The sequence below is a fragment of the Lethenteron reissneri genome, chromosome 60, assembly GCF_015708825.2.
Source record: "Lethenteron reissneri isolate LAM-NWPU_2019-01 chromosome 60, ASM1570882v1, whole genome shotgun sequence".
Taxonomy (NCBI): Eukaryota; Metazoa; Chordata; class Hyperoartia; order Petromyzontiformes; family Petromyzontidae; genus Lethenteron; species Lethenteron reissneri.
The window spans coordinates 8,363,128-8,371,669 of NC_083838.1; the positions used below are offsets into that span (position 1 = coordinate 8,363,128).

Consider the following 8,542-nt stretch of genomic DNA (forward strand, 5'->3'; position numbering starts at 1 on the left):
ACGGCCCCTTGCACTTTAACCGCAGCCCACAAGGATCCACAAACTGTGGGGCTGTGTGTGTTGTGTGTGCAGACGGGGCGGGGCGCGTCCCGTTGGGAGTTTGGCTTGGTACCCTCTGATATATATAGAAAAAAAATTTTTACTGCGCGATATGGATTTTTTTTTCTTCTCCATGTGGTTTGTTTTAGTGGGTCAAACGTCTAGAAGGGATATTTAGCGCGATGGGAACGCTAGCTGCCAACGGAACGTCGTGTATTTATTACGTCTGTGTCAAACCGTACGTACCACGAGCCCTTTGAACGTTGAGGTTATTTACAGTGAATTTAAATAATTAAATTGCCCTACTTGTTGGCGCGTCAAAGACGAAAGCCAGAAATTGTTGTCGACACCCCTCCCTCTCTCGCCGCCACCCGGAATGCTCCTCTCGGCTGCTTTGAATTCACCCCAACATAAAAAAACATCAACGCTGGGCCAGCCCCACATTGTGTCGGCCAGACGGGCAATGTGATTTCATTAGGAGGAAGAGAGTCGGGGGGGCCCCAGTAGGAAAGAGCATCCTGAAGAACGCCGTCTCGCAGCGGTCGCTCGAACGCCACAAACTCGCTTCTCGATATTGGCGGCATTTTGTGTCAGCCGCGCCGTAATCAGGGCCAACAGGCGCGGCCTTGCCAAGGCGGATGCTGGGGAGAAGCTGTCTGTGACATGGGGGGGGGTGCTTACCGACTTGCAGCGGCGATTCGGCGAAGGGGCCCCCCTAGGCGAATGTTCGGTGCCAAGTTCTTTAAATCATCCCGTCCGTTGAAGAAATCTGCGAGCCGAGGTTTTACAGGCACGCTGTGACGTGACTGGGAAACGTGCATTCGAATGTGACGATTCCTAGAAACGCAACGGTTATATATATTTTTTACACGCGATAATAAATACCAGTCTAGCCCTACGGCAAAATCCATCCTCCTGGCATAGTCTCGCCCAAGCCCACTCACTTACTTTCCCTAAACCAGTCAATAGAATGTGCGATTTGCTAATTTTTGTTTTGTTCGTGCCCTGATCCATCCGTTCTCTCTTTGTCTGTCTCGGTGTGAATTCCAAGCATGCGTGTCTCTCCGTCGGCGTCCTCGTAACCGATCCACGGGCTCAGGGACCGTCAAACACGCGGACTCAAAACTTTCCTCCCTTCAGTCGCCGAGACCGGCGTGCCGCATTTCGTTGACAAATTCGGCACTTTAGCGCCACGCAAATAAAAAAAAAACGATCGCTCTCGCTCGCAAGGGGCCTTCCGTCGTACAGCCGTCCGTCCGGGCCCGTCGTTCTGAGCACACGCTTATTCCAATTTTTATTCTGGCACGCAATCATTTTTTTACTGGATTCGATAAAAAAAAAAGTCGCGTTATTATTCAAACATGAAAGCCCGAGACATCAGCAGTACAGATACGGTTTCCGCTGTGTTCAATGAGAACATCTCAGGGGGAGACGCGGCAGAGTACAAAGGGTCTCTTAAACAAAAGGAAATATATATATTCAAGGACAAAACATACATATGGAGTACGGTGTAACATTTCAACACAGCCGGTTGATATATTTCGTATATTTAAAATGAGTTAGAAGCTGGCGAAAAAAAATCGGCCGGCTTCTTGTACTGTTAAAATAGTTGCATGTGCTGTGTGCGCAGGAGGTAATGGTATGCTTTCATCGCCCCCCCCCCACCCCATTCCGACCAACTTCTATAGCCGCGTGCATCTGGGGGTTTGGGTCACGCCAAAAATGAGAGCGGCGGCAAGGAGGAATTTCAATCCTTTGATTAAATATTTAAGCCTTATTTTGTTGAATGTGGGATGCGTAATTCATTGCACTTATTAGTTGGAGGTGTAACGGTTCGCTGGCCGACTTGACGAATTGGTGAATAGGAACCCCGAATTCAAGAATGTAATTTTTTTTTTTTTATTGTGTACTGGCTACAAATGGCTGCTGGCATCGTTTGAAACCCATTCCATATGATGTATAGGGATAAGTAAATAAATAAAACCACATACTACGTGCACGATATGATTATGCATGTTTTGCGAGATCTAAGAATCGATATCAAAAGGATCGATTGCCAAATACGAGTCACATGAGCATTGTTCAATTGAACAATTCGACAAGAATGCATCTGCAATACAGACATCTCAAAAATTCTGACTGCGTGTGTTGAAATGCAGCACGTACAAAATTACGGCGTAATGTATTATCGCTGCGGTAACAAACACGACTTGTGGCGATAAAACTGCGGCACGCTCTTATTAAAATGTGAGGTTCAGGATCAGCACTGTGCTTGTTTAATGATTTATATTTAGAGATACGACTGCTCCTTTGAAAAACGGCAATTATCCGGGCTTGTCATAGAAGCGCAAGTCACAGGCCAATCAATCTTGTGAACATTGCCCCATAAATTATATAACGCAAACCCTTTGGCAAGCAGTCGCGTGGTCTGGCATACCATTACAAACATTTGCTTTCCGAGACAAATGTGGCCGGATAATATTGGTCTCGAAGGCCAATAGGCCCCAAGGACTGAAAAGCATGCTTATTTATAGGTGGAGATGCAGAAAAGATGTGAGCTTTCAACCATAATGCATCACAACAACGCATGATGAGCTTATGTAAAACATTGATTACAATTGTAAACAGAGCCCCGTGCTTTATCGTGGAGTGCTTTTTGCCAATAACATTTAGCGACCCAATGACATCGGTTTAACAAACCTGACCTGCTGATGACGTGCAGAAATACGAATGGGGAAATGGGACTAGAAAGCGACTACATAGGCCAACGGACTATCGATCGGGCTTTTGTTCGCGTGGCGCTCAAGCTATGGGACGCTTTGCCAATTGAAATCAGGCAGAGTCGGTAAGAGATATTTAAGTCTGCTTTAAAACACATCTCTTTAAAGTGGCCTTCCCTCACTAGTTTATTCGGTTCCTCCCTGGGTTCTGTTTTAGTTTCCTGCTTTCCACGAATTACGCATTGGTATCCTAAGATGGAATGCGCATTACAGTGATCCCTCGTTTATCGCGGTTAATGGGGACCGGAACCCCTCGCGATAAGTGAAAATCCGCGAAGTAGGATTGGCCCCCTAGGAATTTCCGTATATGTGTGTGTGGGTACCAGAATGTTTAAAATATGTATATTTATACTTTATATATATATTTTACTTAAATCTATTTACTTATAAAACCTTAATATTATACATTCACTCTCTCTCTCTCTCATACGATACGTATTATGGTGTTCTACACTCACCAATGACAGTAGTATCTTGAGACTTGACTCCAGTAATGACGACGACGACGATGACAATGACGATGACAATGACGACGATGACAGACCTGTGCAGTTCGATGAATGTGATGATGAATGATGATGATGATGGTGTTACTGCACTGGTATAATGAGGCCTTTAAATCAGTTCGAAAAATCCGCGATGCACTGAGGCCGCGAAACTTGAACCGCGAAGTGGCGAGGGATTACTGTATACATTTGAATTTTTGTTAAGTACGCATAACGTAGACGGAGAATGCAGTTTTGACAAGAGACGCTTTCACCGACGACAAGGACGTCTTTCACGAATTTAAATTAGGACCTTTAGAAGCGAACAGATTAACAAAATGTGTCATGGCAGTAGTAGATCAGGTGCCTTTGATGTACTGGCTCATTTGGGTAATGCTCAAATATTGTTTAAAAAAAATAGGCTACAATTATTTTCTAAAAGCTGTACTTAGTTGTAACAATAAGGAGACAAGGAAGAGGAGGAGCACGTAGAACAGCATACAAAGAAAATTTTAAAACATGGACATTTGACTTTTGATTTAAAGCTTTCGTCACTGCAGGGATTCATATTCTTGGTTCTTTCAGTAAAGTCACGTAGAAGGGAAACAATAAAAAAATAAAAATTCTAAAACAATAAAATTATCACGACATTTCGACTGCAACACAAGTAATCGTCATCAGGTGTGAAATCCACAGCAAGAAAATTTCAAAAAAGTGGCGTTTTTTTCTCAACGTTAGCACCACGGACAGCGAATTTTTATTATTATTTTATTGTTTCCCTTCTACGTGACTTTACCGAAAGAACCAAGAATATGACATTTGACTGTTTAGGGATCTAAGCGGGTTTGGGCAGGGGCACACGACGAGGCGCGGGGAGGATGGCGGACGAACTAAAGCTGGTGACGGAATGGCAGTCAAAGGCGTTGGGAGGAAACTTACCTGAGAGTTTGACCACCACGGAGACAACGCAACGATGACGACGACGACAACGAGGTGGTGGTCACCTCCAGCGCAGACAGCACGAGACGGATGGTGTGCCACGAAACGGGCCCGCCAGGGATGGCGGTGTCACGTGGGAGGCCTTCATTCAGCAGTGGATAGGGAATGGCAGACAGCGTTTCCACACTCATGTCAACCCACACGGTTTACCCCGTATTCTTGTGGCCAATAAGGTCTGAATTGGTCTGTAATAAGGAAGGGCACTGATAAGGTGTTGACCAGGTATTGGGAGGTTCTAACCATATACTTCACCACACCGGTGTAGTATATGGTTAGAACCTCCCAATACTTCAGGTAGTGAAGTATGGTTAGAACAACCTCCCGATACTTCACCACAATTTAATATAACAATTAAATGCACACGCAGCGGAGACGACACCAGCGTTGAAGATCAATGACAGGATTGTGTCGTTATTGACGGCAACCTACGACTATTGGTGAGGTCGGTTTTGTTTTTAACGCGCCGGTTGTTGTCCTCATAGAATGGACTCTGACCCGTCACGGGAACGTGGAATGCCCACCTATAGCTGTGGAAATAAAGACGGGAGCCGCCGATGCCCCAATGGGACATTTCGCCTGCTGGGACTGCCACTCGAGCCCAGAGGGGCCGAGTTGGAGTCCACCCCGGGGGGACGACCCAGGGCTTGGAGACATCCACTGGACGTCCAGTGGATGTCTCACGCGTGCCTGCCTGGGTGACCCCCCCCTCCTCCTCCCCCCGCCTCCTTCCCCCCCGCCTCCCCCCGCCCCCTCCCCCCGCCCCCACTCACCCCCCCCACTCACCCCCCCCACTCACCCCCCCCACTCACCCCCCCACTCACCCCCCCACTCACCCCCCCACTCACCCCCCCACTCACCCCCCACTCACCCCCCCCCACTCACCCCCCCCCATTCACCCCCCCCCACTCACCCCCCCCACTCACCCCCCCCCACTCACCCCCCCCACTCACCCCCCCCCCCACCCACCCCCCACTCACCCCCCCCACTCACCCCCCCACTCACCCCCCCACCCACCCCCCACCCACCCCCCACTCACCCCCCCCACTCACCCCCCCACTCACCCCCCCCCACTCACCCCCCCCCACTCACCCCCCCCCACTCACCCCCCACTCACCCCCCCACTCACACCCCCCACCCACCCCCACTCACCCCCCCCACTCACCCCCCACTCACCCCCCCCACTCACCCCCCACTCACCCCCCCCCCACTCACCCCCCCACTCACCCCCCACCCACCCCCCCCACTCACCCCCCCCACTCACCCCCCACTCACCCCCCCCACTCACCCCCCCACTCACCCCCCCCCCACTCACCCCCCCCCCCACTCACCCCCCACTCACCCCCCCCACTCACCCCCCACTCACCCCCCCCACTCACCCCCCACTCACCCCCCACTCACCCCCCCACTCACCCCCCCCACTCACCCCCCCCCACTCACCCCCCCCCACTCACCCCCCCCCACTCACCCCCCCCCACTCACCCCCCCCCACTCACCCCCCCCCACTCACCCCCCCACTCACCCCCCACTCACCCCCCCCACCCACCCCCCCACTCACCCCCCCCACTCACCCCCCCCCCACCACCCCCCCCCCACTCACCCCCCCACTCACCCCCCCCCCACTCCCCCCCACTCACCCCCCCCACTCACCCCCCACTCACCCCCCACTCACCCCCCACTCACCCCCCCCACTCACCCCCCCCCCCCACTCACCCCCCCCCACTCACCCCCCCCACTCACCCCCCGCCCACTCACCCCCCCACCCACCCCCCACTCACCCCCCCACTCCCCCCCCCCCACCCCCCCCACTCACCCCCCCACACCCCCCCACTCACCCCCCCACTCACCCCCCCACTCACCCCCCACTCACCCCCCACTCACTCCCCCCACTCACCCCCCCCACTCACCCCCCCCACTCACCCCCCCCACTCACCCCCCCACTCACCCCCCCCACTCACCCCCCCCACTCACCCCCCACTCCCCCCCACTCCCCCCCCCACTCACCCCCCACTCACCCCCCCACTCACCCCCCACTCACCCCCCACTCACCCCCCCCCCACTCACCCCCCCCCCACTCACCCCCCACTCACCCCCCCCCCACTCACCCCCCCCCACTCACCCCCCCCACTCACCCCCCACTCACCCCCCCCACTCACCCCCCCCACTCACCCCCCCCACTCACCCCCACTCACCCCCCCCACTCACCCCCCACTCACCCCCCCCACTCACCCCCCACTCACCCCCCCCCCACTCACCCCCCACTCACCCCCCCCACTCACCCCCCCCACTCACCCCCCACTCACCCCCCCACTCACCCCCCACTCACCCCCCACTCACCCCCCCCACTCACCCCCCACTCCCCCCCCACTCACCCCCCCCACTCACCCCCGCCACGTGTCCCGTGGGCGGCCTGCGGCCTTCACCGTCCAGCGGTGGAGTGGCGAGGAGTCGCGGTGTATGAACCCCTCCCCCCCCCCGCGTAACTTCAGCACAGTCACAAACATCAACTTGCCGATGTGACAAGTCACGCGGGCGCTGCACTTAGCATCGTAATTGATGACTTTTAACTAAAATAAAATTTAAACAAAAATAAAAAAAATGTGCCCAGTGGCCTTGCTGGAGGGCCCGGGCCAGGCCAGTGACGTCACCGCCCGGCGCGCTCACACCACGTGGCTCCGTGACGTCACCGGGGTGCGAGAATGAATGGGGCAGCAGCAGCAGCTGCAGCAGAGAAATTCTTTGTTCTTTCGGTAAAGTTACGTAGAAGGGAAATAATAAAATGGTAAAAATAAAACAATAAAATAAACCACGACGTTTCGATTGCAACACAAGCAATCATCGTCAGGTGTGAAAACCACAGCAAGAAAATTTTGAAAAAAGTGGTGTTTTTTTTTCTTGCTTTGGTTTTCACACCTGATTGGTCACCCCCGTGCCCCTTTATAAAACCCAACGTTGATCCTACAAAGTCCCATCACGAGGGAGAAACGCAAACAGATAGACAACATTTGTGTTGCCCTACGGAAATGGCTGTACGCTGTATGGACTTGAAAACTCAATTTCCCTGTATATAAGAATACGGGGTAAACAGTATGGGTTCACAGGTTTGGTATAATGTAGTGTATCACGTAGTATATAGTGGAGTATATATCAAGGCCGTAGCCATGGCGTCAACATTAGGGGAGACCAAATCTTTGAAAACGAATTTCCTGCCTAAAATATTTCAAAATTCACGAACACATGGGATGACTTTTTATTTATTTTTTACAATAATGTCTAATACTGTATTGTATTACATTACTCTGTTTTTTCTTGTTTACCTTTTCTTGTTTCATTGTATGTAATGGCAGAGATTAGGGATGGATAAAGTACAACCATAACCACAATCATATAAACAGAAATCTATTTATAGCAATATACTGGGGGGGGCGGGGGGACATTTTGAGCATGTTTCCCCCCAAATACGAATTATAATTACGGCCTTGCTGTATATTGTAGTGTATAGTAGTGTATAGTGTAGTGTATAGCATACCTGTCAACCCTACCTTATTACAGACCAATTCAGACCTTATTGGTCACTACCGTGCCCCTTAGAAATCTCGACGTTCATCCTACAAAGTCATCACAAGAGAGAAACACAAACAAATAGACACTTTAGTTTTTTTCCCGCATGGACCTGAGAACTCAATTTCCCTCTACAAGAATACGGGTAACCCCTATGGGGGTTGACACGGTATGGGGCAGCCAAAGTGACTTTTTTTTTAAATCTCGAAATATATTCTTTTTATATGACGACGATGACAATAATTGCATTTACGTAGCGCATTTCATCAAGGACCTCTAAGCGCCACGAAGGACACAGCGGCAACATACACTCGACATGAATCTAATTATATTATAAATACATTGTAAGATGAGAATCGGTTTTTTTCCGGCAACAGAAAGGGTGTTTCAAGTTTCATTTTTTAGGTACGAGCTTTACTACCCGGCTTCGCCTGGGGCTTGCATTAACCACGCCCGACCGCCTTTGTCCCCCCAATGGCGATGTTCATACAGCAGACCAGTTTACTCGTTTGAGGCTGAGTCGACCTAGGGGAGGCACAGGACCGGTTAAAATAATCGTCGGCCGTGAGCAGGAATCGAACTCGGGTCGCCGGGTTCGTAGCGCGGCACGCTACCCGCTACACTACAATGCGTGACGCTTCCACATGCGCGGGTCACATGACAGATTTGACGTCGCAACTC

The 8,542-nt window shown here is 51.7% G+C and overlaps 1 long non-coding RNA gene across 1 annotated transcript; it reads right to left on the minus strand.

The window, feature by feature from the left end:
• Positions 1-3,140: 3,140 nt before the first annotated feature.
• LOC133358046 (uncharacterized) lies at positions 3,141-6,938 on the minus strand. Its single transcript, XR_009757016.1, has 3 exons — positions 6,686-6,938; positions 4,244-4,385; positions 3,141-3,363 (listed from the first exon to the last, which is right to left on the minus strand). It is a non-coding gene; the product is annotated as an uncharacterized LOC133358046 (long non-coding RNA).
• Positions 6,939-8,542: the final 1,604 nt, after the last annotated feature.